The sequence below is a fragment of the Suricata suricatta genome, chromosome 15 (genome assembly GCF_006229205.1).
Source record: "Suricata suricatta isolate VVHF042 chromosome 15, meerkat_22Aug2017_6uvM2_HiC, whole genome shotgun sequence".
Taxonomy (NCBI): Eukaryota; Metazoa; Chordata; class Mammalia; order Carnivora; family Herpestidae; genus Suricata; species Suricata suricatta.
This window is the reverse complement of record NC_043714.1, coordinates 37,529,609-37,538,246: the sequence shown is the minus strand read 5'-3', so window position 1 is coordinate 37,538,246 and position 8,638 is coordinate 37,529,609. Positions and strand designations below refer to the sequence as shown.

General features: G+C 40.0%; 1 long non-coding RNA gene across 1 annotated transcript; it reads right to left on the bottom strand.

The window, feature by feature from the left end:
- Positions 1-343: 343 nt before the first annotated feature.
- LOC115279217 lies at positions 344-5,884 on the bottom strand. Its single transcript, XR_003903291.1, has 4 exons — positions 5,629-5,884; positions 5,331-5,429; positions 2,398-2,496; positions 344-505 (listed from the first exon to the last, which is right to left on the bottom strand). It is a non-coding gene; the product is annotated as an uncharacterized LOC115279217 (long non-coding RNA).
- Positions 5,885-8,638: the final 2,754 nt, after the last annotated feature.

Sequence of the window (8,638 nt, the reverse complement as noted above, 5' to 3'; positions counted from 1 at the left end):
CAGATTATAAAGGGAGAAAAAGGATAACAAAATTCTGATTTCAAAACAGAAAAGTAGTCCATGATAAACACCATGAAGAAATACAGAGTATGTGTTTTAAATCTATTCAAATATGCTTAGATTTAAACTCTGGTAATAGAGATCATTTTGCAACTGAAGGTGATATGTTCCCTTCAAAAGACTCTTTGCTACAATAAGGAAATGAATGTGGTGTGTGGATAGGGTTTTAACTGTAAATCTTTGTATGAAATCTCAAACTTCTGATCAAATGGAATAGAGTTTATATCAGTATTTGGTAGAAAGAAAATAATTTTCTGATTATGTTCCACACACAAGAGTATTATTGCCTTGTTGATTTTTTTTATTCCGTTCACATTTTGTTTGGTATTAAGCCAAAAGAGGAAATAGAGTCTGAGTGCCAGAACTTGGAAAGATAATGAGGGCCTTTCCTCCAACTGGCTGACTGCAGGCAGGCAGCGAGAGCTTTTCTCTAGGAAGTAGCAATCTGCAAGAGAAAAAAAGACCAAATGTTTTTTGTTTTTTCTTCCGTGCCAAATGTAGCTCCAGTTCTAGCAGTATTTACATTTCCAAAGGGCTCTTGTCTAGACACAGGTACTCAGGGTGAGGTGATAAAACCATCCTGCCCAAGCCTGGTAGAAAGCCATGGGGAGAGGAAGATTAAACAGTAACTGGCCACACTTGTCATTTTGGGAGAGTCGCAAGATGCAAAAATGTATTTATATATTTATTCAATGAATACTTGATGACATATTAAGTATTGGTGACATGTGGCAGACCCTATCCCAAGGGATGGGAAGGCATCAATGAACCGAATCATCCATCCTCATGGAGGTACAGGCTGTTGGGACTATCACTACTTGTTTGCTTTATTTCTTAAATCTTGCTTTATCAATGTATCTTTCAGATTGAAATTATGAGTAGTTACTGGTTATATTGGGAAAACAGTAATTTTTCCCATTTAATAAGGTAAGGGGTAGAAAAGCTGTCTGGACCCCAAAGCCCTGATTAAAGCTACACCTCTCCATATGCATTTGCTAGAAGTATATCCTTTTTATTTTTAGAGAGACAGAGACAGAGACGGAGGGTGTGTGAGCAGGGGAGAGGGGCAGAAGGAGGGAGAGAGAGAAAAGAGAGAGAGAAAGAGAGAGAATCTCAAGCAGCCTCCATGCTCAGTGAGGAGCCCAATGCCTTGATTCCATGACCCTGGGATGATGGCCTGAGCCGAAATCAAGAGTCAAATGCTCAAACCACTGAACGACCCAGGCTCCCTTAGAAGAATATTCTAATTGCAGACAACATATCAAGGAGAAAATGAATAAATTCATTTATATTCTGCTTAAAAACCCAAATCTAAGAGGTAAGACTATACAGAGGAACAGACTCTTAGGCAAAGTTCTACATTAAACAGAGAATAGAGGCACCTGGGTGGCTCAGTTGGTTAAGCATCTGCCCCTCCCCCACTTGTCGCGAACGTGTGCTCTTTCTCTCTCTCTCAAAAATAAACATTAAAAAATAAAATTAAAAGGAATCAAATTTCTGTAACACCTGATGTTTTGTTAACGTTCCCTCAGGATACACACATACACATAAATAGCACATTGGAATCTTCTTATTTGTAGTTCACATTTACTTGAAAAATTGAACATAAAAAGGAAAGAACTGTTAGCTTTTTTGGAAACTTCAGAGGCATTTTAAAGAAAGGACAGAAAAGAGTTTGCAATGTGTTTCGTCAACTATGGTAGTTACTTGGTATGATAAAGGTGCTGTAAGAAATGAAATAAATAAACGATTGTCCTATTTTTCAGTAAACATTTTTATTTTGAGGTATCTGTTCCTGTCTTCTATTGTTCAAAATTTTATCCCTCCCTCCTTTTGAATACCAGAGTTAATGACTGAAGTGTTCATGATAGAATTTTCTTTTTTATGTAGCCTTCTCAAACCCCACCGTTCACATCCACTTGAAACATACATAATTATGAAAGATGAGAGCCCAATTATTATCTTCTCTCCGCCCCCTATCCTCACAGGTGCCTGGCTACTTCAAGAGTGGGAGCTAATCACAGGGAAGATTCCTTCTCAGTTCAGCTGCCTCATTTGATCAACTCAAGATGGAGTCCAACAAAAGTGGTGTATATAATGAAACTGATTTTCATTTTGCCTCCTTAGTTTACAAAAGCCTGCGAATGTGAGAGGACAAAAGAATATAGCGAAGCATGACGGTAAAAAAAAATAATTTTCTCTGACCTTTTAGTTTCTTCTTGTACTTAGTTATTGTGCTCCTTTATTTTCTTTCTCATTCTCTGGGGCTTGACTTCCCCTGCTTTTCTCCTTTGTGAGGAAGGAATTAAAAAGCCCATGGCCTGAGGGCTGACATACCTGATAGGCCTCCAGGTTCTTAGCTCTACTGTGGATCAGGATGCTAGGCTCCATCAAGGGGACTGTCATTGGCACCGCCATCCCAGAGATCCAGGGAGCCTTTGCGTAAGGACAAATGGAGGGGAGCAAAGGTAAAACATGTGCATGTGTATAAAATTATGTAATTGGATATTTTTGCTGCACATATAATAATTATACATTTCTGCCAATTTTTCCTCTTAGAGGCTGCTATTATGTTATTCAAAATTCATTGCTTGGTAAAGCTGCAATTCACCTTTCTAATTCACCTGTTTTGTTTACTATAACACAAAAAAGAAGAAATTGAGTAAGCCTTCTCTCCTTTAGCACCAGAACAGAATCAAAATAAAGCGATGCTGGAAAGAAAAAGACCTTGTGCCAGGCAGCTCTTAATTGCAAGTAATAGGAAATTTGAGTCCAGGTGACTTTTTAAAAGGCTGGGCAGGAACGGGGGGATGGGGGACAGCGGGTGTCTTCTATAAGTAAAATAAGTCCTACACTAGGTGAAGATTAATCCCATGGATCAACAATGACCCTCAAATAACACGTTTCTTCCCTTCTGTCCTCTCTGCCTTTCTGAACCATAGGCTGGAGGCCAAAGCTGGCGGGAACTATTGGCTCCTCATTGATACCGAGCAGGAAAAAGCAGCCTCTAGCAGAAGGTCTTGAACAAGTTCTTGATCAAGTACACTTCTCAACATAAGCTCTTAGTAAATGTATACAACTGTCTGATTGGTCCAATTGGTCACATTCTCTGAACCAATCACCATGGCCAGGAGGATGGAACTTGAGTGGTGATTGGTTGAGCTAATCAGGACCCCCCCCCCCCCCCACAGCGGTGGAGCCGGAGTCGGTGCAGGCGCTGTAAAGGTGAGAGGCTGATGCCTGAATTCTGAAAAAAACCCAAGCAAAAGAGTGACTGCATTCTGGGAGGTTCAAAGTAGAAGATATACATGTCAGAGCTGAAAATCGAATGAGTCACACAATTCTTAAAATGGCACTCACAAAATAAAGAATAATGATGCAGTGAACATTAATTAACACTAAAATATTTTAGTAAAATGGGTTTTACATATGTAAAATGAATCTTTACATAAGGTGAGTTTCATATTTGCACAGTGAATGTATCGTGTGTGTGTGTGTGTGTGTGTGTGTGTGTGTGTGTTTTCTGTATATTATGGTGCTTTTTGAGATCTTAAATAACCTTTCTAACTAGGGAGAGACTGTCCATCTCTGGATTACCCAGTTCTTAGAAATACCAAAAGCATATCTTTGATTAGCAGATTAACCAATCTAAGCCACACCTCATCTGTGTGCATACACTCTAGGAGGCAATAGTTCTCTGCCTTATCATTCTAGGGTCAGGGGCGCCTGGGTGGCCCAGTCCCCTGGGCGTCCAACTTGGGCTCAGGTGCTGGCAGCTCAGAGCCTGAACCCTTCTTCAAATCCTGTGTCTCCCTCTCTTTCTACCGCTCCCCTGCTCAGGTCCTGTCTCTCTGTGTCTCTCAAAAATGAATAAACATTTTTAAAAAAGCCACCCTGGGGTCAGGTACAGGCACCTAGGGACCACTCCTACAGTTTAGAGTTTGCTGAAATTATCAAACAAGACCTACAACTGTGCTGACTTTAACACAACACAGGGTCCTCTTTGTATATCACATAGAAAGTTCTAGATATTGAAGATGTCAAAAGATTTTCAACTTAAACAATGATCCTTATTGTAGTAAATGGAATGTGTAAATCTTACTCTACAAATCTGAAAACACAAGAACAATCACCTTCCTCTATTTTCTTTAAACTAGACTAAATCCCATTTCTTCAATGATGACAGAGAATGTAATCTTAGATATTAATAAAATTTTCCATGCTCATTTTCCTTCTCCTTCTCCTCCTGACCTTTCTTCTACCTTTATCTTTTTTCCACAGTCGTAGTCCCTTCAAATTATTCAGTCTTCCAAAATTCATATCCCAGTAAATTTTTCATTATACTTTGAAATAAAGACCTTCAATGCAGTAATATACTGTAAGGGCCTGACTTCATTCCAAAGGAAAGGAGGAAATTTAATGAGGATAAATCACAAATTAATGATTCAAATCATGTTGCCACATATCACCTGGTGATATACTCTATGAACAGTTACTAGTTTCAAGTTTCCTGTAATTTTATATCGCTCCCCCAACAAAACAACACCAAAGAACCCCACTAGACTATATTGTCAAAGGAACATGTGCAAAATTCTTCCCTGGAGATCTTCATGATAAGCCCGGAAACTTCCAATCCTGAAGAGTTTTGGTGGTGTCTTTCAGATTTCTGTTTCTCTCAGCCTGCAGACCTTTATGCTGACCAAACGCTCATTGTTTAAGTTGAAAATCTTTTGACATCTTCAATATCTAGAACTTTCTATGTGATGTACAAAGGGGACCCTGTGTTGTGTTAAAGTCAGCACAGCTGTAGGTCTATATTAAAATATCTCAAAAGCTGTAACAGGCAATAGGCCCTGTCATGCCTGCTGTCTTTACCTAGTTAATGACCCCGGCACCTTCTGTGCTTTTCCTTTAGAGCATATAGAATTTCAAATACAATTTGCATCATATGTCATTCATTAGTCTACCTTCTCTGCCAGACAGTGAGACTCATGTGGCCAATGACCACATTCTATCTCAGATTCCACCACAGTGCCTGTTATAAAATTAGTGTTACATAAATGTTTATCAAGTGAATGAATGTCTCACCTGGCAGGTAAGAGACACCTGGTAGGTAAGAAAATGGCTTAGAAAGAAAGAAGGGAGAAAAATTTTTTGGAGTGCCTAACACCATGCCAAGCTTTTTATTCTCACCGTGACTTGAAATGATAGATGCATGATCTCCATTTTGCAGGTGAGAAAACTGAAGCTTCAGAGATCAGTGAACTCACCTGAGACTTCAGTCAGTGGGTGCTGAGAATATCTGGCTTCAACTCTTAGTATGTTTTTCCGTGGTCCCGTGATTCGTGTGTTCATTCCATCGGCAGCCTCTGGAACAGTGAAAGTGAAGAACAGGAAGAATTAGAAGGAATATTAGAAGGAAGAGACAGAAAAGGAATCATTCTAATAAAAAGGAATAAGGGAAAAGGCACTTAAACAAGTGCTGAAAATCTAGAGACGGCTGTCTTCTCTTCTACAGACGTGCTGCCTTCCCCCGCCCCCCAGGTGGACTGGAATCCAGCAGCGAACCTAGATCGCCTCGGAGGATAAGCATGTATGCAGTAGAATGTTCAAGGTTCTCTGATGGCTGGTGTGCTTATTTCTGCAGTCAGAGGGCCCTTCACTATGCTGATGCTCTGAACTCAATCAGAGATTTACTTTCATTCCATGAAAGTAAATTTTATTGGGATGGCTTTTCTCCAGTAGTGCTCTGTAGAAAGCATAGTACAGAGCGAGGTTCACCGCCATGGCGGGGCTAGCCAGCCTTAGGGAGATTTCCAAGCTTAAGCATACGGGCATTTATGGCCCCCAGCAGTGCTTCTCCAGGGTTTGGGCAAAGTTCTCCTTACTTTAGGTCTGCTTCAGCCTTTCCAGCAAACAAAAGAATCATTTTTAGCGGGTGCCCTTGTCAGCTGTTTCTCTAAGAATAGGGCCTTTGATAACATCCAGAAAAAAAGTAATTGTGCCACCGCCCTGGCTTCATTTACATAACTGAGATTGATGAGAAGGGAAGGAAAGTGTTTACAGTGCAGGAAGATAGGAATTTCGGGATTAAGTAGGAAGCAAACCGAAATGAGCTGTCTGGGGTAATTATGAAACACATACTTCATATGTTTTCATTAGATATTGCTATTATACTACACAAGGCAAAGGAGTTTGATTAAACTACAGTTCAGTATATAAATGTGTGTATAAATTACAGGGAAGGCAGTTACTTCATTACATTTTAAGAATTCTTCAGGGACATTAAATAAGTAGAAATTTAGTCATTAGGTATACTGCATTTGAATAAAACTGGGGTAACTGAGGAGCATGGGGGCACCAAACAGGTGACAAGTGTGCCCACAAAGCATAGCCAAGAAAATCGGATGATCATGGACTAAACAAAGTGAAAGTCAAAGTGGCAATATGGTACACGTTATAAGAAGCCATAAGAACTTTGTAGCTGTTGTTGAAATCTATTGAAAAATAGTTTCCTTAGAATTATCTTTACCTAAATTATATAAAATATGGTATCAATTTCCATCTGTGTCATGTATGCTATTTGTACTTTTTTGACTGCCAAAGACAAAAAGAGTGGCCCTTCATTGTTCTAGGGCATCCTTGAGAAAGCATCCGGGAGCTACTGTCATTCCTCAGATAGCCGGAAGTGATGGCCTGATGGCTCTCGGTTTATCTTCCCTGGATGGTTCTTTGTCCACGAACCACACACACATTTGGTCCTGCAGAGGCGCTGCCCCAGTCTTGCCTTGGAGTAGAGTCAAAGGAAAAATGGGTTTCTTCTGGCCCTTATCATGAGCATTTTCTCTCCTCCTCAAACACATATTACTAAACTTTTTCCGTAGTCAACCACTGTATCAAATTGGACTGATATATTATACTCACTCAACAAATACGCCTTCTACAAATATTTGCCTCATCAGTGAAAGACAATGTTTTACTTTCCTAGCACCGCTGTAACACATTCTCACAAACTTAGTAGCTGAAGACAAAGAAATGTATTGTCTCGCAGTTCTGGCCAGAAACCCAATGCAAAGTGTTAGCAGGTTGGTTCCCTTTGGAAGATTTGAGGAAGAAACTATCTCATTGCTTTCTCTTAGCTGCTCGTAGTTGATGCCAATCACTTGTGCTCCCTGGCTCAAGGACAGCTCTGCCTCGGTCTTTATAGTACTTTCTTCTTTATGTCCTTTGTCTTCTCCTTTTTCCATGCCTTGAAAGGATAGTCTCATTGGCTTTAGTGCCCACTGTAATCCAGGTTGATCTCATCTTGAACCTTGTCTCAGTTATATCTGCAAGGACCCTGACTCCAAGGTCATTTTCTGAGATTTTGGATGAACATGAAGTTTGGGGAAACACTATTAAACCCACTACACAGGTTAAATTACATTTGGCTTGAGAAGTTACCAGAGCTTTAGCAATCACAATTCAGAGCTTATTTAATGTCCCACAGATGTCTAATATGTTAGATATCACATGAAGAAAGTCCTGACTGAACCTCAAGACATTTGGCCAAATCCTCAGAGTAAGGTCTTCAAACTGTGTCTGGGGGAATCCTAGGTTCCGGAAGAGGCATCTAGGGATAGAAGTGGGACAGTTAGGGAATCTCAATATAAACGATATTTTAATAAGAGCAACTGGACCTTTTCCTGCTTCATATATTGTGGTTTCATGTAAAAATTAATTTTAAAGAGAATCCACTTTAGCAGTGATTGAAAATTAGTGGCCAAGAATTCCATTGTTCAAACACATATATTTTCAAAAGTGTATTTTCAAACAGGAAAGCATATTACAGATTTCAAAATGTGGCACAAAAAGAACTCCATCACCTCCCAAGGGTCTGAGTGATGGCTTGCAGAGCTGGTAAGTTTCAAGAAAAGAGGTGTTTGTCAGGGACGGTCTAGGCTCAAAGATGCTCCTTGGGTGGGGGAACCTCATTTTAGCACTTTTGAAACCAGAAGCTTCAAATGGAACTGTAGACTATATTCTGAGAAAGCGTTTCATAGAAGGCTCCTCCCTGAATACTTAGGGAGTGAATGTTCCCAGCTTAGAGTCAGGCTCATTCATTGCCTGCACACAGGCAACTGGCTAGTAAGCGTGAATCGTACTGGGTTGAGAGAAGTAGACTCGGGTCGAGGTACAGTAGTGATTATTCAGGGAGTTGGGGAAAGCTTCTTTAACTCACATTCAGGCTTCTAAGCCCTTCAGCACCCCCAGAGCAGCGAGACTGTTGAAATTACAGAGGCTTTCTGGACTCTCACATCTGTTTATGAATAACCCCAAACCCTAAGCTAAGCAAATCTATTTAACTCTATGTAATTATAAATATGAGCTTTTATTATTCAAATGACTTCTTCATATGCCAGGAAAACCACCTTGCAAAGCTTATTAGGAACCACAGAACAAAAATCTTTGTTCGCAGAAATGGCAGATGTCTTAAAGCAAAACAAAGCAAAATAATAATAAAATACTCAACCTCCCCCAAATGGCAGCTTTTTGTGCTAGATGAAGAATAGATATTTGACCTCCAAACCAGTGAGAT